The sequence below is a fragment of the Macaca fascicularis genome, chromosome 3 (assembly GCF_037993035.2).
Source record: "Macaca fascicularis isolate 582-1 chromosome 3, T2T-MFA8v1.1".
In the NCBI taxonomy this organism is placed as follows: domain Eukaryota; kingdom Metazoa; phylum Chordata; class Mammalia; order Primates; family Cercopithecidae; genus Macaca; species Macaca fascicularis.
The window spans coordinates 40780965-40802680 of NC_088377.1; positions in this window are offsets into that span (position 1 = coordinate 40780965).

Consider the following 21716-nt stretch of genomic DNA (forward strand, 5'->3'; position numbering starts at 1 on the left):
GGGTGGCTCACCCCCCTGCGAGGTGGCTCCCAATAGCCAAGGGGGGGAGAGGGGGTGGCTATTGGTCCCCACCTCGCGGGGGGTGGCTCACCCCCCTGCGAGGTGGCTCCCAATAGCCAAGGGGGGGAGAGGGGGTGGCTATTGGTCCCCACCTCGCGGGGGGTGGCTCACCCCCCTGCGAGGTGGCTCCCAATAGCCAAGGGGGGGAGAGGGGGTGGCTATTGGTCCCCACCTCGCGGGGGGTGGCTCACCCCCCTGCGAGGTGGCTCCCAATAGCCAAGGGGGGGAGAGGGGGTGGCTATTGGTCCCCACCTCGCGGGGGGTGGCTCACCCCCCTGCGAGGTGGCTCCCAATAGCCAAGGGGGGGAGAGGGGGTGGCTATTGGTCCCCACCTCGCGGGGGGTGGCTCACCCCCCTGCGAGGTGGCTCCCAATAGCCAAGGGGGGGAGAGGGGGTGGCTATTGGTCCCCACCTCGCGGGGGGTGGCTCACCCCCCTGCGAGGTGGCTCCCAATAGCCAAGGGGGGGAGAGGGGGTGGCTATTGGTCCCCACCTCGCGGGGGGTGGCTCACCCCCCTGCGAGGTGGCTCCCAATAGCCAAGGGGGGGAGAGGGGGTGGCTATTGGTCCCCACCTCGCGGGGGGTGGCTCACCCCCCTGCGAGGTGGCTCCCAATAGCCAAGGGGGGGAGAGGGGGTGGCTATTGGTCCCCACCTCGCGGGGGGTGGCTCACCCCCCTGCGAGGTGGCTCCCAATAGCCAAGGGGGGGAGAGGGGGTGGCTATTGGTCCCCACCTCGCGGGGGGTGGCTCACCCCCCTGCGAGGTGGCTCCCAATAGCCAAGGGGGGGAGAGGGGGTGGCTATTGGTCCCCACCTCGCGGGGGGTGGCTCACCCCCCTGCGAGGTGGCTCCCAATAGCCAAGGGGGGGAGAGGGGGTGGCTATTGGTCCCCACCTCGCGGGGGGTGGCTCACCCCCCTGCGAGGTGGCTCCCAATAGCCAAGGGGGGGAGAGGGGGTGGCTATTGGTCCCCACCTCGCGGGGGGTGGCTCACCCCCCTGCGAGGTGGCTCCCAATAGCCAAGGGGGGGAGAGGGGGTGGCTATTGGTCCCCACCTCGCGGGGGGTGGCTCACCCCCCTGCGAGGTGGCTCCCAATAGCCAAGGGGGGGAGAGGGGGTGGCTATTGGTCCCCACCTCGCGGGGGGTGGCTCACCCCCCTGCGAGGTGGCTCCCAATAGCCAAGGGGGGGAGAGGGGGTGGCTATTGGTCCCCACCTCGCGGGGGGTGGCTCACCCCCCTGCGAGGTGGCTCCCAATAGCCAAGGGGGGGAGAGGGGGTGGCTATTGGTCCCCACCTCGCGGGGGGTGGCTCACCCCCCTGCGAGGTGGCTCCCAATAGCCAAGGGGGGGAGAGGGGGTGGCTATTGGTCCCCACCTCGCGGGGGGTGGCTCACCCCCCTGCGAGGTGGCTCCCAATAGCCAAGGGGGGGAGAGGGGGTGGCTATTGGTCCCCACCTCGCGGGGGGTGGCTCACCCCCCTGCGAGGTGGCTCCCAATAGCCAAGGGGGGGAGAGGGGGTGGCTATTGGTCCCCACCTCGCGGGGGGTGGCTCACCCCCCTGCGAGGTGGCTCCCAATAGCCAAGGGGGGGAGAGGGGGTGGCTATTGGTCCCCACCTCGCGGGGGGTGGCTCACCCCCCTGCGAGGTGGCTCCCAATAGCCAAGGGGGGGAGAGGGGGTGGCTATTGGTCCCCACCTCGCGGGGGGTGGCTCACCCCCCTGCGAGGTGGCTCCCAATAGCCAAGGGGGGGAGAGGGGGTGGCTATTGGTCCCCACCTCGCGGGGGGTGGCTCACCCCCCTGCGAGGTGGCTCCCAATAGCCAAGGGGGGGAGAGGGGGTGGCTATTGGTCCCCACCTCGCGGGGGGTGGCTCACCCCCCTGCGAGGTGGCTCCCAATAGCCAAGGGGGGGAGAGGGGGTGGCTATTGGTCCCCACCTCGCGGGGGGTGGCTCACCCCCCTGCGAGGTGGCTCCCAATAGCCAAGGGGGGGAGAGGGGGTGGCTATTGGTCCCCACCTCGCGGGGGGTGGCTCACCCCCCTGCGAGGTGGCTCCCAATAGCCAAGGGGGGGAGAGGGGGTGGCTATTGGTCCCCACCTCGCGGGGGGTGGCTCACCCCCCTGCGAGGTGGCTCCCAATAGCCAAGGGGGGGAGAGGGGGTGGCTATTGGTCCCCACCTCGCGGGGGGTGGCTCACCCCCCTGCGAGGTGGCTCCCAATAGCCAAGGGGGGGAGAGGGGGTGGCTATTGGTCCCCACCTCGCGGGGGGTGGCTCACCCCCCTGCGAGGTGGCTCCCAATAGCCAAGGGGGGGAGAGGGGGTGGCTATTGGTCCCCACCTCGCGGGGGGTGGCTCACCCCCCTGCGAGGTGGCTCCCAATAGCCAAGGGGGGGAGAGGGGGTGGCTATTGGTCCCCACCTCGCGGGGGGTGGCTCACCCCCCTGCGAGGTGGCTCCCAATAGCCAAGGGGGGGAGAGGGGGTGGCTATTGGTCCCCACCTCGCGGGGGGTGGCTCACCCCCCTGCGAGGTGGCTCCCAATAGCCAAGGGGGGGAGAGGGGGTGGCTATTGGTCCCCACCTCGCGGGGGGTGGCTCACCCCCCTGCGAGGTGGCTCCCAATAGCCAAGGGGGGGAGAGGGGGTGGCTATTGGTCCCCACCTCGCGGGGGGTGGCTCACCCCCCTGCGAGGTGGCTCCCAATAGCCAAGGGGGGGAGAGGGGGTGGCTATTGGTCCCCACCTCGCGGGGGGTGGCTCACCCCCCTGCGAGGTGGCTCCCAATAGCCAAGGGGGGGAGAGGGGGTGGCTATTGGTCCCCACCTCGCGGGGGGTGGCTCACCCCCCTGCGAGGTGGCTCCCAATAGCCAAGGGGGGGAGAGGGGGTGGCTATTGGTCCCCACCTCGCGGGGGGTGGCTCACCCCCCTGCGAGGTGGCTCCCAATAGCCAAGGGGGGGAGAGGGGGTGGCTATTGGTCCCCACCTCGCGGGGGGTGGCTCACCCCCCTGCGAGGTGGCTCCCAATAGCCAAGGGGGGGAGAGGGGGGTGGCTATTGGTCCCCACCTCGCGGGGGGTGGCTCACCCCCCTGCGAGGTGGCTCCCAATAGCCAAGGGGGGGAGAGGGGGTGGCTATTGGTCCCCACCTCGCGGGGGGTGGCTCACCCCCCTGCGAGGTGGCTCCCAATAGCCAAGGGGGGGAGAGGGGGTGGCTATTGGTCCCCACCTCGCGGGGGGTGGCTCACCCCCCTGCGAGGTGGCTCCCAATAGCCAAGGGGGGGAGAGGGGGTGGCTATTGGTCCCCACCTCGCGGGGGGTGGCTCACCCCCCTGCGAGGTGGCTCCCAATAGCCAAGGGGGGGAGAGGGGGTGGCTATTGGTCCCCACCTCGCGGGGGGTGGCTCACCCCCCTGCGAGGTGGCTCCCAATAGCCAAGGGGGGGAGAGGGGGTGGCTATTGGTCCCCACCTCGCGGGGGGTGGCTCACCCCCCTGCGAGGTGGCTCCCAATAGCCAAGGGGGGGAGAGGGGGTGGCTATTGGTCCCCACCTCGCGGGGGGTGGCTCACCCCCCTGCGAGGTGGCTCCCAATAGCCAAGGGGGGGAGAGGGGGTGGCTATTGGTCCCCACCTCGCGGGGGGTGGCTCACCCCCCTGCGAGGTGGCTCCCAATAGCCAAGGGGGGGAGAGGGGGTGGCTATTGGTCCCCACCTCGCGGGGGGTGGCTCACCCCCCTGCGAGGTGGCTCCCAATAGCCAAGGGGGGGAGAGGGGGTGGCTATTGGTCCCCACCTCGCGGGGGGTGGCTCACCCCCCTGCGAGGTGGCTCCCAATAGCCAAGGGGGGGAGAGGGGGTGGCTATTGGTCCCCACCTCGCGGGGGGTGGCTCACCCCCCTGCGAGGTGGCTCCCAATAGCCAAGGGGGGGAGAGGGGGTGGCTATTGGTCCCCACCTCGCGGGGGGTGGCTCACCCCCCTGCGAGGTGGCTCCCAATAGCCAAGGGGGGGAGAGGGGGTGGCTATTGGTCCCCACCTCGCGGGGGGTGGCTCACCCCCCTGCGAGGTGGCTCCCAATAGCCAAGGGGGGGAGAGGGGGTGGCTATTGGTCCCCACCTCGCGGGGGGTGGCTCACCCCCCTGCGAGGTGGCTCCCAATAGCCAAGGGGGGGAGAGGGGGTGGCTATTGGTCCCCACCTCGCGGGGGGTGGCTCACCCCCCTGCGAGGTGGCTCCCAATAGCCAAGGGGGGGAGAGGGGGTGGCTATTGGTCCCCACCTCGCGGGGGGTGGCTCACCCCCCTGCGAGGTGGCTCCCAATAGCCAAGGGGGGGAGAGGGGGTGGCTATTGGTCCCCACCTCGCGGGGGGTGGCTCACCCCCCTGCGAGGTGGCTCCCAATAGCCAAGGGGGGGAGAGGGGGTGGCTATTGGTCCCCACCTCGCGGGGGGTGGCTCACCCCCCTGCGAGGTGGCTCCCAATAGCCAAGGGGGGGAGAGGGGGTGGCTATTGGTCCCCACCTCGCGGGGGGTGGCTCACCCCCCTGCGAGGTGGCTCCCAATAGCCAAGGGGGGGAGAGGGGGTGGCTATTGGTCCCCACCTCGCGGGGGGTGGCTCACCCCCCTGCGAGGTGGCTCCCAATAGCCAAGGGGGGGAGAGGGGGTGGCTATTGGTCCCCACCTCGCGGGGGGTGGCTCACCCCCCTGCGAGGTGGCTCCCAATAGCCAAGGGGGGGAGAGGGGGTGGCTATTGGTCCCCACCTCGCGGGGGGTGGCTCACCCCCCTGCGAGGTGGCTCCCAATAGCCAAGGGGGGGAGAGGGGGTGGCTATTGGTCCCCACCTCGCGGGGGGTGGCTCACCCCCCTGCGAGGTGGCTCCCAATAGCCAAGGGGGGGAGAGGGGGTGGCTATTGGTCCCCACCTCGCGGGGGGTGGCTCACCCCCCTGCGAGGTGGCTCCCAATAGCCAAGGGGGGGAGAGGGGGTGGCTATTGGTCCCCACCTCGCGGGGGGTGGCTCACCCCCCTGCGAGGTGGCTCCCAATAGCCAAGGGGGGGAGAGGGGGTGGCTATTGGTCCCCACCTCGCGGGGGGTGGCTCACCCCCCTGCGAGGTGGCTCCCAATAGCCAAGGGGGGGAGAGGGGGTGGCTATTGGTCCCCACCTCGCGGGGGGTGGCTCACCCCCCTGCGAGGTGGCTCCCAATAGCCAAGGGGGGGAGAGGGGGTGGCTATTGGTCCCCACCTCGCGGGGGGTGGCTCACCCCCCTGCGAGGTGGCTCCCAATAGCCAAGGGGGGGAGAGGGGGTGGCTATTGGTCCCCACCTCGCGGGGGGTGGCTCACCCCCCTGCGAGGTGGCTCCCAATAGCCAAGGGGGGGAGAGGGGGTGGCTATTGGTCCCCACCTCGCGGGGGGTGGCTCACCCCCCTGCGAGGTGGCTCCCAATAGCCAAGGGGGGGAGAGGGGGTGGCTATTGGTCCCCACCTCGCGGGGGGTGGCTCACCCCCCTGCGAGGTGGCTCCCAATAGCCAAGGGGGGGAGAGGGGGTGGCTATTGGTCCCCACCTCGCGGGGGGTGGCTCACCCCCCTGCGAGGTGGCTCCCAATAGCCAAGGGGGGGAGAGGGGGTGGCTATTGGTCCCCACCTCGCGGGGGGTGGCTCACCCCCCTGCGAGGTGGCTCCCAATAGCCAAGGGGGGGAGAGGGGGTGGCTATTGGTCCCCACCTCGCGGGGGGTGGCTCACCCCCCTGCGAGGTGGCTCCCAATAGCCAAGGGGGGGAGAGGGGGTGGCTATTGGTCCCCACCTCGCGGGGGGTGGCTCACCCCCCTGCCATATTAGGGGTAATCTCAGCCTCTCCTGTCCATGGATATTAGGAACACTATCCCAGGCTAGGTGTACGCCTCCTGCTCTATGATACGTCATATTATTCTCTTCCTTCCAGGATATTAATAACAATATCACAGGCCGGGTGAACACATCTTGACATACTGTGATTATTATCATCTTCTCCCCTCCGGATACTAGGAACTGTATCACAGAAGAGCTGTATTCTGTCTGGGATATTGGAAGTAATATCATAAGCTTCTTCCGTGAATATTAGGAGCAATTTCACCAGGTGGCTGTCCATTCGTTGTTATGTTGGGTGTCATGTCCTACTCCTTCACCGTAGATATTAGGATTAATGTCACCAAGTGAGTGTACCCCTACTGCGATATTAAAACTAATATCATGATCTCCGTCCCTGGATATTAGGAACGATATCACAGGTAGGTGTACACTCCTTGTGGTATTAGGAGTAATAATATGATTAATTATTAAACATAAATGATTGATTTTAATAATTATCAATGACACTATTAATTTGTAAGATACCGTTATTAATTTTGGATAACTCTTTTACATATGTGATTATGCACGCTTAAAATTAATTATTAATATTAATGTCATTTAACAATATTATTAGTTCTTAATATGAATCATTATTAACATCTCTTAGTAATGATTTAAGCAACATTAATTGTTGAAATCATTATTTTATTATTAATAATGATATTACTATTAGTTATTAATATTAATCATTAACATTTTTAACCAGTATTAATTTTTACTAACTTAAATATGATTATTAATATCGATGATTATTATTAATTTTTATATTTATTAATATTAATAATTAATAGACTTGTTCCTGATATCTGCTGGGGAGAAGATGATATTACTCCCAACATCGAGGAAAGTGTACACCCCTCTATGATGTTATTCCTAATAGCCAGGTGGTGTAAGATAACATTATTGAAACTATCGCAGTGGGTGTCTATCCCCTCGTTGGTCTTGTTTCTTATATCCTGGGTGGGAGAGGATGATATGACTCCCTATATGGCAGTGGGTGTAGACCTCCCCTGTTATATTGTCCGTAACATCCAAAGGTAGAGAGGATGATACTTCTTGCGATTTCGCAGTGGGTGTACACCACCCCTGTGATATGATTCCTAATATCCAGTGGGCGAGAGGAATAGTCTCAATATTGCAGGAGGTGTACACTGCCGAGTGATATTGTTCCTAATATTCAGGGATGGAGAAGATATCACCCCCTATAGAGCAGGGGGTGTTCACTCCTTCTGTGACATTGTTCCTAATAGCCAGCTGGGGAGAGGAAGACATTACTCCCAATATTGTAGGGGGTATACACCGCCTTGTGATATTGTTTCCTATATCCTGGGAGGGAGACGATGATGCCAGTGGCAATATCGCAGGGGGTGTACATACCCACTGTGATATTGTTCTGAATATCCAAAGGGAAAGAAAATGATATGACTCCCCATATCACAGAGGGTGTACATCCTCCTGTGATATTGTTTCTTATATTCAGGGGGAGAGGATGATATGGCTCCCAATATCGCAGGGGTTGTACACACCTCCTGCGATATTGTTCCTAATGTCCCAAAGGGGAGAGCATAATATTTCTCTCAATATCGTAGGGGGTGTACACCTACTTTGTAATATTGTTCTTAATATCCACGATGGGAGAGGATGATATGACTCCCAATATCACAAGAAGTGTACAGTCACCTGTGATATAGTTCCTAACATCTGGGTGGGGAGAGGATGATATTACTGCCCATACCGCTCAGTTGTAAAACCGCTTCGATATTTTGCCTACAATCCTGAGAGGAGAGGATAATATTGCTCCCAATATCGAAGAAGGTGTACACCCCCCTGTGACACTATGCCTAATATCCACTTTGGGAGACGATGACACTATGCCCAATATCGCAGGGGATGTACACCCACAGTGGGATATTGTTCCTTATATAGAGAATGGGAGAAGATGCTATTGCTCTCAATAGCACAGGGACTGTGGCTGTACACCCCTCCTGTGATACTGTTCTTAATATGCTAGGGAAGAGAGGATGATACTACACCCAATATTGCAGGGGAAGTACACCCACCCAGTGATATTGTTCTTAATGTACTCCACCTCCCACCACCAGGGATATCGTTCCTAATATCCAGGGGAAGAGAGGATAACATTATGCCCAATATCGTGGGGCAGTGTCACACCCTCTGTGATGTTGTTCCTAGTATCCAAAGGTAGAGACAATGATATTACTGGCCATATTGCAGGGGGTGTACACCTTTCTGTGATATCGTTTTGGACATTCAGTGGGGGAGAGGATAACATGAATCCCAATATCGCTGAAGGTGTACAGACCCCTGTGATGTAGTTCCTAATATACAGGGGAAAGAGAAGAATATTGCTCTCAATATCACAGGGGGTGTAACCACCCTGCCCCCTGTATATTGATCCTGATATGCAGCGGGGTGGAGGCTGACAGTACTCCCAATATCCCAGAAGGTGCACACGCACCTGTGATATAGTTCCTAATATCCAGCGGGAAAGAGGCTGATTTTACTTTCGATATCGCAGTGGGTGTACACCGCCCCCAACCCTGGGGTATCGTTCCGAATATTCAGGCGGGAAGAAGATGACATGGCTGATAATATCGAAGGGGGTGGACACCTCTTCCGTGATATGGTTCCTCTTATCCAGGGGGTGAATGGATGATATTACTCACAATAAAGTAGAAACCGTACAGCCACCCTGGGATTTTGTCTTTAATAACCACAGGGGAGAGATGATATTACTACCAACATTGCAAGGGGTGTACACACCTCCTGTGATATTCTTTCTTACATCCAGGAAAGGAGAAGATGGTATTACTACCAATATTGAAGGGATGGACAGCCCCCAAGGGATATTGTTTTAAAGATACAAGTTGAAGGAGGATGAGATTCCATCCAATATAACAAGGGGTGTACACCCCGCCTGTGATATGAATCGTAAAACCTAGAAGAAGAGAGAATGACATTGCTTCCAAAAACACACAGGGTTAACACCCACCCTGTGATATTGTTCCTGTCATCCAAAGGAAGAGATGATGATACTACTCCCACTACCGGAGAAGGTACACACCCCCCTGTGATATTGTTCCTCATAACTTGTGGGGGAGAGCATGATATTACTTCCAGTATGACAGTGGCTTGACACCCAGTCTGTGATATTGCTCCTAATTTCCAGTAGGTAAAGTACGATGTTCCTGCCAAGAGAGTAGTGGATGTACAGCTGCCCTGTGATATGTCTCTGAATATTCAGGGAAACAAAGGAGGACATTACCCCAAATCTCCCCAAAAGTGTACACCCGTTGTGTGGTATGGTTGCTAATATCCAGAGATGCAGAGGATGGTATTTGTTCTCCTGTCGCAGGTTGTGTACACACAACCTGTGAAATTGTTCCTAATATCCTGAACAAAAGAGATGCTAATAATGGACACACATTGCAGGGAGTAGTAATTGGCTATTACGATCCACATCGCAGGGGGTGAGGCACTCCCCATGATATGGGGAGTAATAACAACCCCCTCTCCCCACTGGCTATTACGATCCACGTCGCAGGGCACTTCAGGACACCTGCCCTGCCCCAACCTTAACCGAGACAGTGGGTGTCATGGGACCACCTCAGGGTGGGTGGCAGCTCAGCTCAAAGGTATCCCTGCTGCCAAAGACCAACTGCTCCTGCTAGTTTGAATCTGGCCGCAGGGTCTCTGTTGGTGAGACAGGTGACCATGAGGCAGACACCCTGAAATCTAGCACGACAGAGCTCAACACCCCCATGAGAGGCACCATAGCACGCAGACATTGCAGACATACTAGCGAAGGCCACAGCAGGCCCTGAGTGAGGAACAAGCTGACCAAGATCCTGGGGTTCCGCCACACAGCCCTTAAACCAGGGACTGGAAACTGTTTCCCTAAAGAGCCAGGAGTCAGTATTTTCAGCTTTGCCAACTGATCTTTGCCTCAAGGATGCAACTCTACCATGGCTGCACGACAGCAGCCTTCTGCAGGTGGCCTGTGAAGAGATGGGCATGACTGCACCCCCATCAAACTTTACTTATGGACATGGAAACTTCTCAGTGTCATGAAGTGTTATTTTTTTATTTGTTCAACCATTTGGAAATGTAAAATCCTTTCTTGATTCACGGGCCACAAGAGCAGGCAGGTACGGGCTGTCGCTTGCCGTCCTCTGGAATGAGCTTAGAAAAGGAAATGACACGTTGGGCCAGTGCAGCCTCCTCACAGCAGATTCGCTGCAAGAGGGTCCTTCGTAGCAACCACTTCCCATCCTTCGTCTTGGCTTCAAGTGCAGCTCAGGTGGAGAAAGAGAGACAGAACCGGCCTCAGCAAGAAGAAGGAAGGAGATGCAGGTCAAGCAGCCATGTGGATCGATCACACTCAACATTCACACCAAGCGGAGCACAGGCAGGACCAGCCCGGGGGGCCGAAGTGGAGGCTCTCTGTGGTAGGGGACCTCTGGGTGGGCAAGATTCTCTACCTAAAACTCAAATAGAAGATCTACACAGCAGTAGTTACAGAAAACACACACTAAGAAAAAGGCCAATATAAAAATAGGACACCAAGTTTGGCCAACGGGGTCTCATAAGCCAGTAGGTAAGAAAGCCAAGGAGGGCCCACCAGAGGAGCTGGGGTTGGGTTTCTGCCTGCAGGGTACCTGGGATACCCCATTCCCACAGACGAGGACCCAAGCTTTGGGGAGGAAGCTGTCAGAGTCACCCAGTGAGCTGCTCAGAGCTGGAGCCACAGAGCAGGTGAGGAGCCTTGGCCACGTCCCCGTATGGGCTGAGAAGCTGGGGTGGGGCACACCCCCAGGGACCGATGGAAACAGTGGACAGTGGGCTCTCCTTCTGCCCAGAGGGACCACCAAAGTCTGGAACCCAGGGACACACCTCCTGACCCTCATGCCCAGGCCTCCTGGACCAGGCAATGTCCAGTACAGGCAGGCAGTCTGGGCTTGGGGCCAGGACAGGGATGGATGGTCTTGCTAGGCAGGCCTCCTTCTCCCTACCAGCTGGGCTGGTTGCACTGTAGTTTTGGTTCTGGCAACATATTGCTGCCCACTTTGTCCACACCAGTCCCTGGCTCCCTGGTTAGACCCAGTGCTGTCCAACCCACCTACACAGGCCCCACACACCCAGTGCCCACCAGGCTCCTGTCAGCCAGGAGGACCCGCGCTCATCCCCTGAAGTATCCGTGGGAGCCTGCATCCCACAGGGACCCTCATCTCGGGGCCAACCTCCATGGGGTCCTCTTGGTTGTGGTGGCAGGGGTGGGGGCAGTTGACCTCCAGCCCTTCCATCCAGGTCACTGTGTTTTGTGGGGATCATTCAGTCCTGGGAGCTTCCTGGCGACCCCAGAAGGAAGAGAACAGGGTAGCTGTGGCAGCCTCAGCCCCTGGCTCTGGGCCCAAGCGCAACAGAAGGAAGAGAACAGGGTGGTCATGGCAGCCTCAGCCCCAGGCTCCGGGCCCAAGTGCAACAATCTTTCGGTTCTGGTTTGATCCGCTTGGTAACAACATGTCTTGTCATTCACACAAGCATTGGCTTCAATATAATGCATCAAGGGACTGTGGAGGACACAGATCAGCCTCCAGGCCAGTTACACCTGGTGACTTAGCCAATGCAGGCTGGGGAGTGGAAAAGCTGACCCCTGACCTCCCCACCTACCCTGCCCACCAGATGCCAATAGCGGCCAGGGATCCCTGACTTCAGGCAGAGGCAGACAGCACAGTTGCTGCCTCCCTTGATCCCATCCCAGGGCCCACAGGGCCTGGAGAAACCTGGCAGGGGCTGAGTTGGGAGAATCAGGCAGGGAGATGCCAAGTGAAGAATGTGAGGGACTGGGTATGAGGGGCACTAAGGGCACAGGGTCTGCTTCCCCTGGGGAGGTGGCAGTGAGACATATAGTAGCCAAGCCTCCACAGGCACCACCCTGCTGCCAGGCACACGTGGTGCCCATACCCACCCCAACGGCTGCAGGAAGGTTCTTCATCAACAAAAGGGGAGGACGCACCCACAGCCACATAGGCATTGGTGCCCACACACACCAGAGAAGATAATTGCTGCTGTGCCCAAGGTGTGGGGAAAAGGGCAATGTCCCCTTCCTTCCCATGGTGGCTCCAAAATTACCCGCTCCTGCCAGCACCCCCTCCCCCAACTCCACAAGCTGCTGACCTCCACCACGATGCCATGCCACGTGCCAAGAACAGCTCAGCGGTACATCCCAAAGGGTGCTATCCTGGAGTGGCTGTGCTGGGCAAGGGACACGTTTCCTAGTCACAGAGGTTTTCTTTCTTTACTGCTCACCGGCCCTGTGCCTCGGTTTCCCCCACTGTGGCACAGTGTAAAAATCCCATCTTGAAGGCTAGGAACCCAGAAAGGTCACCACACCTGGTGAAATGGGGGGTGAAACTCCCTGCCTTGGACCTCTTGCTCCAGGGCTGATGTCCACTGGGACATGGCCAGGCCAGCATCCTGGGGAGGGCTGCATTCCCTGCCTGGGGAACCTTGCTCCCAGTTAGGGGTCACTGGAGTTGAGGCCCCTAATGGATTGGGGAGGCACAGGGGTAGAATGGAGGTAGCCCCATCATACGGGCCTGTGTAGACCCCAGAAAACAAGCATTGAGTTCAGACTCTTGCGTGAAGTTGGCCACCTGAAAGTATTTGGGCTTTGGGGTATGATGAGGGCCTGGTTTCAGGGAACAAAGTGTTCTGGTTTGGACACGCAGGAGGTTCTCTGCAGCTCTCTCAGGTACAGGGTATGTTGCTAAGTATATGCTTTTAAAAACCCAGGAGGAGGGGGCACCCAGAAGGGGCCCTGAAGTCAAGGGCAAGGTCCAGCCTTTCCACCTGCCCAGCTGAAGACAGGCTGGAGGACAGTTCTCCAGAGTTTCATAACAAAGAAGAGAAAAAAGAAATCAAAAAGACCTGGAGGATAGACAAGCTAATGAGGGCTGACTAGGATTACCCTGCCTAATCTTCAAAACAAGCCTTCCCTATCTGTCCTCTGGGCGAGGTGAGGAAACAGGTCACAGTAGGACCTTCAGACCCTGGGCAGGCAGCTGGCAGCCTGGAGCCCAGTAGGTGTAAACACATTTTGACTAAGGCACGTCCTGCACAGCCCTAAATCCATTCAACCTTGAGTCAATACAGCACCTGCTTCTGTGAGCACAGGGTTGGGTGTAGGGTTACAGATTAACAGCATCTCAAGGCAGAATACTTTTTCCTAGTACAGATCAAAATGGACTTTCTTGTGTCTTCATCTTTCTCCATAGACACAGTAACAGTCTGATCTCTCTTTCTTTCCCCCACACAGAGAGTGTCACCACTGTATGTCAGCTACTGGGGGACAGGCTTCAGCTTACACCCACCTTCCAAATTCCATCCTCTCACCTTGGCAGAAGCTGGCCAGGAATTGGGGCCAATGGATGGGTGGGGTCTGCACACGACACCGTGTTCAGGTCCCCATGACGGCTTCACACATGGGTGGTGGCCCTGCTGTTCCAGGTGCCACACACATGTCAGCCCCTGCTCAGGCCCTGATCTTTGAGGAGGGGGAGAAGCAGAACCCGGGCACTGACCCCACAGTGCCACTCACACCCACAGACGATTCTCCAGACAGGCATCAGGTCTCGGTCCTGGCCACCTCCCCCTGCAGGGCCTCAGCTCTTTCCTGGGACTCACATGGTCCTTCCTCACATGCAGTTCTGGTAGGATGCATTGATCTGTACCCACGGGCTCTGAAGTGACAATGGTCACGCTCGTGCAGAGTGCAAGGGCACAGGCTGGGTGTCCATTGTGGGAACCCTGACTGCAGCACTCCCAGACTATCATCAGACATGCTGGCCCCCAGGCTTAGCTAGGGCACCAGCGGTAGGAGTGCACTGCTCTGGACTCTGCAGGAGGAGGACAACTGTCAGCGCATCTTTATGTTCTCCTGCTGGTGTCACTCTGTGCTTCTCATCTCCTGGTTGCACGATTCAGGGCAGAACCTCTGAACACCTTGTGGGAAACAGCACAGTCCAGCAGAGAAGAGGAGAAAAGCCCAGCTGCAAAGATGAAAAAATGGCAGATGTGACATGGACGCCCATTCAGATTCTGTATTTAAATGAGGTCTTCCGGAACACTTGCTCTCATTGGATATTACTTCAAATATATATATATATATATACAAAATACATATATATATATATATTTTTTTTTTCATTTATTTAATTTTTTTATTGAGACAGAGTCTCACTCTGTAGCCCAAGCTGGAGTGCAGTGGTATGATCTCGGCTCACTACAACCTCCACCTGCGGGTCCTGGTTCAAGCAATTCTCCTGCCTCAGCCTCCGGAATACCGGAGATTACAGGCATGCACCCCCATGCGGGGCTAACTTTTTGTACTTTTAGTAGAGACGGAGTTTCACCATGTTTTCAAGGTTGGTCTTGAACCCCTGGCCTCGGGTGATTCACCCACCTTGCACTCCTAAAGTGCTAAGATTACAGGCATGAGCCACCGTACCCGGCCCATTGTAACAGCTTAATCACAGAGGAAAAGAAGGCCTGGGCCCAGCAGGAAGATGATGAAAACGGGTAAGAGCAGCTCTCTCACCTATGGTGTTGCCAGGCACTTCCAACTTTCAACATAAGGGATACTAAATAGCTTCCCCAGCAAAAACTGAGATGTTGGGTAAAACCTACAAAAATGCATCTTTGTAAGTGCATTACTGAGCTGGCATTGAAGGATGGAATCCACAGCAGTCAGTAAAGAATTGGCAGGAACCAAAGTGGAATTTTTTTTTTCTGTTTAGACAGTTGCACAGAGGATGGGGCATCAGAAACAAAACTGGATGTCTCTCCAAAATGAGGTCAGAAATCTGACATCTTAGGCTTAAAATAAAAGCCCACCTCAGAGCAGGAGGAGCAAGGAGAGCAGCTGTCCTTGCATTGGTGCTGGGTGGAGGGAAAACCACTGACCCTGAGAACCGATGAGAAACAGTCCTCCAGGAGTTCATGCTGGAAGACCTGGAGAGCATGGGTCAAATCGACGTGGCACCAGGCGGCTGCTCACTTCACCTCTACCCCATGAGAGTGAACATCTTTGCTGAAACAATACAACCCTGTCCTCAAAATATCTCCCCACATAAAATTCCAAGGAAGATAAGTCCGCGTGCAAAAAGTTACAAAACAAGTCAACAACGTACTGTGGATACATCCGATAATTCAAGAAACACATTCAGCAAAGCCATAAAAATCCAAAAGGTGGAAAAGATCAACTGCTGGCAAAGTATCCACTGCTGTTGCTCCTGTTAAGAGATTGTATTTCATAAAAAGCTAGACACGCCCCTCTGTGGCCTCACACTTGCCTTCTCAGGCATGTCTGCCCCAGAAATGCCCTTGGACTGTCTTCTCCAAGAGAAACGTACGGGACAAGAATATTTAGGTAGTGATTGCAGAAATAGAAAACACCTGAAAGCCATCCAAACAGACCTCTATCAAGGAAAAAAGCTGGCATAGTCACATTGTGGAATATGATACAGCTGTGAAAATGAACTGCAGTTAGAAGCATCAACAATGAAAAATTACAGTGAACAAAGGAAATTACTGAAAAATACACTGCTATTCCATATACAGTTCACAAACCATAACATATGGCATTGCTTAATAATATACACAGAAATGATAAACCTTATGAAAAGCAAGACAAACATTAACACATTAGTCCTATGTCTGGGTGAAGAAGGGAGAGCCAGGTGATCAAGGAAGAGCATATTGTAGCCTTTCAAGACAGTTGATGCTAATGGATGATGACATCAGTGCAATTATTAATCTATCGGATTATGCATTCAGTTTTGTTTGTTTGTTGGTTTTTGAGGCAGAGTTTTGCTTATGTAGCCCAGGCTAGAGTGTAATGGCATGATCTCAGCTCACTGCAACTTCTCTCTCCTGGGTTCAAACAACTCTCCCACCTCAGCCTCCCGAGTAGCTGGGATCACAGGTACCTGCCATGATGCTCGCCAATGTTTTGTATTTTTTTAGTGGAGACGGGTTTCACCATGTTGGCCAGGCTGGTCTTGAACACCTGACCTCAAATGATCCACCCGCCTCAGTCTCCGAAAGTGCTGGGATTACAGGCATGAGGCACCATGCCCACCCAAATTTTATAGACTCTTATATGTCACATATTTCATAATTAAACATAAAAAATAAAATATTTACTGTAGTTTGTAAATGAAAGAGCAATAAAAAGTGTTGCAAACTTTTAAACACCAAACCTGTTGTATAGCTCATAGTGACCCTCGTATTAAGCTGTGGTAAGTTCCAAGTTGTATTTCATTGTCATTTTCTAAAACTAGGTGAACAGATGAAAAACAGAATTCAGTTTTAAAACATGATATTAAGATAATGTTACTGGTTAAAGGTGTCCCGGTTCTTGGTGCCTTGAACCAAGAATTGGACACAACGCAAAAATGGAGCAAGGAAAGAATGAAGCAGCAAAGCAGAGATTGACGGAAAATGAAAGCACACTCCACAGGGTGGGAGCGCCTGAGCACAGGGAGCCCGTTACTGAAGCTTCTGGGCTTCAAATCCCCTCTAGAGGTTTCCATTGGTTACTTGGTGTGCACCCTATGTAAATGAAGAGGAGGAAGTACAATTACAAAGTCATATACTCGGTGTATGCCCTGTGTAAATGGAGAGCATATTTCCTGTCATAGCCCAAGAGTTTCCATTTGATTTCGTTCTCCGAAGTCAGGGTGAATCGGCCTTATGTTCCTGCCTCCAGACCCCTTTCTCCTGCCTCCGTGGAACGGATGGCAGGACATGGAAAAGTGTTCTGTCCAAATGACATGCCCCAGGGCACTGGCAGCTGAGGACAAGAGGGAACCAGTTGGTGCTACTGAGGAACGCTCACCCGTGTCTCCACACCGCACAGAACAAAGTGAGTGTCCTTGTTCTGAACCCTCTGAAGTGAGTATCTTGCCTCAGGGCTTTCATGAAACCCTTTTTTGGAGAGGCTCCTTCTCTCTCCTTCTGCAGCCACAAGGCAGCTGAAATTCTTCTAAAAAACACAAAGAGAATAAAATAATAGAATTAATGTAATGAATAATAAAATAATGAAAATGAAATTTTTTTTACAGAAGCAGCTCTGGAATTTCATGTATTGGTGGCATTAAAAGCAGAAAATGGGCCTATAGGCCTAGTGGAGTGGCTCACGCCTGTAATCCCAGCACTTTGGGAGGCCGAGGCGGGAGGATCACGGGGTCAGGAGATCGAGACCATCCTGGCTAACACGGTGAAACCCCGTCTCTACTAAAAATACAAAAAATTAGCTAGGCATGGTGGCGGACGCCTGTAGTTCCAGCTACTCAGGAGGCTGAGGCAGAGAATGACGTGAACCCAGGAGACGGAGCTTGCAGTGAGTTGAGATCGCCTCACTGCACTCCAGCCTGGGCAACAGAGCAAGACTGTGTCTAAAAAAAAGAAAAGAAAAGAAAAGAAAAGAAAAGAAAAGAAAGTGGGCCTATTATAGAGCTCAATTTAATGGCAAAATTTAAGGAAAGAATAAAAAGACTCTGCTAATAATGATGACATGAGGTGCTCATATTGTCATTTTCTCTGGGACCTAATATTGGGGAGGAGGTGGGACCATCTGCCACCAGGCTCCAGGTGATTTTCAGGCCGTTCCTCCAAATCGCTGCAACCTCTTCCCTGCTGGTCCCTTGATGCTGCTGCCGTGTCGGGCGTCCTGTGTAGCAGGAGGCACCTCGACAGCTTCCAGTGGGATAGGCCTGCAGCATTCTGAGCCTGAATGCCATCATCACTAGGAATTAAGGAGACACAAGCAGGAAGGGTTCAGGGATGGAGCGGCCGCTTCTCAGGGATCAGTCTCAGGCTCCAGCTGAGAAGAATCCTCTTTCAAGACAATGGCTCCAGGCTGAGGTCAAGGCTGTTTCTGTGCATTATGATGACTGACCTGCATCCACAGGGAAGCGTATCCGGGCTCCTTTTTTCCAGGTGATGTTGGGAACACCTTGAAATGGGCACTGGTGGATTTCAATTCCAGCCTTCCAGAAGCCGCTCCAAATGGAAATTGAGCTAAGGGATGTAGCTGGAGTAAGTAACAGCTTTAGGTCCTGAACAACAATTTTCACATACAATATAGTACGCAGGGAGAAATAAAGCCTCAGGACCCCAACTCACAGCAAAAAAAGAAAAAAAAAAACATTAAGCTGGAAGTTGAATCATGCAAGAAAGTGCCTTTCCTTTTGTTCCTAAGCAGATAGCTACAGATAAAGGGTTACATATCTCCACAGGAAGCTGGTCTATGTTCATCTTATCTTATGTAAAGGACTGATTTACCACATGTGAGATGAAGACATAACTAATCATTCCCCATCTGCTCTCTTTCTCTTGCAACCTGAGGAAGACCACAGGCTCCCTCTCTCCCCTCCAGCTCACCCTTTTCCTCCAGCCCACCTTTCCCCTCCAGCCCACCTTTCCCTTCCAGCCCACCCTTCCCTCCAGCACACCCTTCCTCTTCGGCCCACCCTTCCCCTTTAACTACTGAAGACCTCAAAATCATCTTGGGAGGAAGGCACAGACCACAGACTATTTCTGTGATTCAGTTTTTTTTTCTTCCAAGCATGGCCTTAACCTTGGCAGAATTAACTTTTAAATGGATGGAGATCAGTCTCAGGTACCTTTTGGTTTACAATCGGATGCCTCAGCCATCGCACAGCTCTCTGGCCTTTGTACTCTTGTACCAAAGGAGGAGGGTGGATTCCATGATCCTAAAATCCCTTCAGCTCTCCATAGGTTTCTGAGAGGACATAATTACCTAAGAGATTAGAGAGAGCATCATAAACTATACGTAGATGGTGTGTGGCAGTTACGGTTAAGTTTGGCTGCATAAAACAGAAGACTCAAGCTAACAGAGGCTCACACATATAAAGGTCTGTCTTTTCACATGAAAGGAATCTGAAGGCAGGCAATCCTCCCCTGTTCACTGGATCTGTGATCTTATCAGAGAGCCCAGCTTCTCCTATCATTCCCTCAGACACTTTGACTGAAGGTGGTTGTATCTTCTAGATCACCTCATGCCCCAAGATAGCAGCTTTGTTCCTACAATCAGAGCTGCATTCAAAGCAGCAGGAAAAAGAAAAAAAAAAAAAAAAAAAAACACGACACTCAGTAGTTTGGCTCCTTTTAAGAAGTCCTTTTGGATGTGCTACTCAACAATTCTACTTAAATCACATGGGCCAGAATGGACCCACATGGCCACATGGGTGCACAGAGACAGCTGGGGAATGAAGCATTTAGTGCAGAGCCTTGGTCAGAAGAGGAAGAAGAAATGGATGTTGAACCAACTGTTTCTGTCACATGGAGTTTTAGTTGAGCTTGGAAGGATGAGTGGGTTATTCACAGACAGGCTTGGAGAGAGACACAAGCAAGGATCGTGTGTGGAAGAAGCACGTCAGGAATTCGCAGGATAAAAAGAACCTCCCCCTCACTGCAGAGTCTTCTCGCTAAAAACTCAAGGACTTCTGAATTATTTCCATACGTTTTCTTTCTGAATTTAGAAGATTTACAATTCAATTATATATAATGATAAGACACCATCTTCCTGGGGATTGTTTAAAAACACTGTTTGGGTTTGGAAAGAGGAACCTAAGACCCATGTGGAGGGGGTGGGAGTTTCAAGGTTCCTGGAACACAATGCTGGAAGGAATTCAGGCAAAATATTCCATGGCCTTCTGACTGCTCTCTGGTGCCTGTTGTGAAGTCTAAAAGCTGTGATGCTCCCCAGGAATGGCTATGTTCTGAAAGCTTTTCTAGAAAAGTGTCTTGAGCTGGGCTACATTGTTAGCTCTCTGCTTCACAGAAAGATCCTTCTCGAAGTCCAGAGGGCACTTAGATAAGACAGACTACATGGTACTTGAGGTTTCCTCCGTGGTTTTCTTCCAGACATCTCTGAGGCATCAGAAGCAAAGGTCAATGTCAGGCCTCTGAGCCCAAGCCATGCCATCGCACCCCCTGTGACTTGCACGTATATGCCCAGATGGCCTGAAGTAATTGAAGAATCACAAAAGAAGTGCAAATACCCTGCCTCGCCTTAACTGATGATATTCCACTACAAAAGAAGTGAAAATGGCTGGTCCTTACCTTAAGCGATGATATTATTTGGTGAAATTCCTTTTCCTGGCTCATCCTGGCTCAAAAAGCTTCCCTACTGAGCACCTTGTGACCCCTACTCCTGCCCACCAGAGAACAACACCCCTTTGACTATAATTTTCCTTTACCTACCCAAATCCTATAAAATGGCCCCACTCTTATCTCCCATCGCTGACTCTCTTTTTAGACTCAGTCCGCCTGCACCCAGGTGATTAAAAAGCTTTATTGCTCACATAAAGCCTGTTTGGTGGTCTCTTCACATGGACGTACATGACAGTCAACAACTCAGTGTAATAGAAATTTTAAAATGAATCAAATATTTGGATGGAAGGAGAAACCTTCAAAATTATGTCTACTATTTAGCATTTTATCTTCCACAACGCAAAACAAAGCTATAAACTTCTCACTGCAACTGTGAGGGAAGAGGATCCTAAAACATTTTTTCTTAGCCTGTTTTCTGCTTCTCTTAACAGAGTGCCTGAGACTGGGTAATTTACAAAAACAGAGATTCACTTCTCACAGTCCTGGAAGTGGGAAGTGCAAGGTTAAGGGGTGGTGGGCATCTGTCAAGGACCTTTGTGCTGTGTCATCCCACAGGAAGGTGGAGGAGCAAAAGAGCATGGAGGAGTAAGAGGGGTCAAACTCACTTTTGTAACAGACCAACTCTTGTGATAAGGAACCCACTCCCTCAATAACAGCATTAGTCCACTCACGAGGGTGAAACCCTCATGACCTGATTGTAAAGGTAAACTGAGGCTGGAGCTGAAGCGGGAATGAAGACATAAGGCAAATGACAGTGAGAATAGCTTTTATTAGGGCTTGCGGGCAAGGTTCCTCAGTCCAAAGGTGTGGGTCCAGAAAGTCACGCTGAGGGAGGAGGATAGGGGCTTCTTATAGCCTGAGAGGTAGGGAAGCTGGTTGTGCAAACAGGGCCTGGGGGGTCTTGAAACTACTAGAACAGGAGTTGAGTAAGGGTCATGAGGAAGGGGTCTTTGGAAACTGTTAACCAAAACTGCTGTTTACGAACGTGTGGAATGCAGGTGAGCTGCAGGTCATGGGTAAGTGTGGCTGCCCAGCTGGAACCTCTGATGTACCTAAGTCTGAGGGTGTGTTCAAAGAGGGAGGGAAGTCTCGAAACAAAGGGCCTGCTACGCCGAGTGACGCCGCCATGTCGGGTCCGGGTCCCTGCCTAACACTGATCACCCCTTAAAGATCCCTCCCCTCAACCCTACTGTATGGGGGATTCAGTTTCCAACACTTGAAATTTGGGGGACACTTTCAAACCATAGTAAGAAAGAAATGACAAGAATAAATTACTTATACAGTGTTTATCACTAATAATAAAGTATACACAAAACATCATTTATAGTCTATATTCACTATAATATGTTGTGCTCTATTTTCATGTGAATTCATGCAAAGAAATAAAAAACAAAGAGAAAGATTTTCGAGAGAGGTATTAAGAAACAGCACCATAACCTTTAGTAAAACTGAGAAACTAGTGGAAGTAATTGTTTTAAAAACCTTTTTTATTTGCTGGTTGTTTGGAAGTCAGTGGCGACATTTCAAGGAGGAGTTGTCATTGGGAAGGCAGATTTCAGGAGGCTTTAGTAAGA